The following is a 785-nucleotide window of genomic DNA, read 5'->3' as shown; positions in this document are numbered from 1 at the left end:
CCCTTGTTGCCGCAACTGGTAGCTTGCCTGTCACCCATGCCTTGCAGGCAAGTGAAACTCACCCCTGGCCCCAGGGCTCCTGAGTGCAAGCACCAGGGCACTTGGGGCTCCTGGTGCCTGCCAAGAACACCACTGGCTCCCCATGACAGAGCTACCCCATCCCTGAGAGCAATCCCACTTTCTGCCTCTGTGGGTCCTGCTTGCCCCTCCGTGGCTCCAGTGGATAATTGTATACAATGCACGGAATGTGGGATCTAAATCTGATATTTTCTGCTTCCTGCCTGACTCAGGGAGCCCCTGCCATGGCTGAAGCGACAGTAATGCAAACCACATTGCGGAGGAGTTCATAATTTCCCTTCGCAGCGCCCTGGAGGAATGCTCCAGGCGTCAGTTTCCCCCTACCCCAGGGAAGTCACTGGGCCCCAGGGCTGTGCAGCCCTCAGCCCGGGAATCCGATCTGAGCTCTGGGGGCATCCTGCACTAACAGCCCTTGTTCCTGGTGGGGTGGGTCTTCCGGGGATCTGCTGATTTGTCCCTGTCCTCTGAAGTGATGCTTCAGCACTCTCGGGGTCTAGGCATCCCAAGTGGAGCAGGGCCGCCACCTCCCCGGTTACTCAGCAAACGCTCCCAGCCACGGCTCCGAGCCTGCGACGCTGCCAGGCTGTGAGGATGCGGCAGACACAGGCTTCCTCGGTGGGGCTCACACATCATCAGGAACGGCTGGAGATCCATCAACACAGATGCAGGCCCGAGATGCACAGGGAAGGGCATACAACTAACTCCTC

This window comes from Ailuropoda melanoleuca, chromosome 4 (genome assembly GCF_002007445.2).
Source record: "Ailuropoda melanoleuca isolate Jingjing chromosome 4, ASM200744v2, whole genome shotgun sequence".
NCBI classification, from domain to species: domain Eukaryota; kingdom Metazoa; phylum Chordata; class Mammalia; order Carnivora; family Ursidae; genus Ailuropoda; species Ailuropoda melanoleuca.
This window is presented reverse-complemented; position numbering follows the sequence as displayed.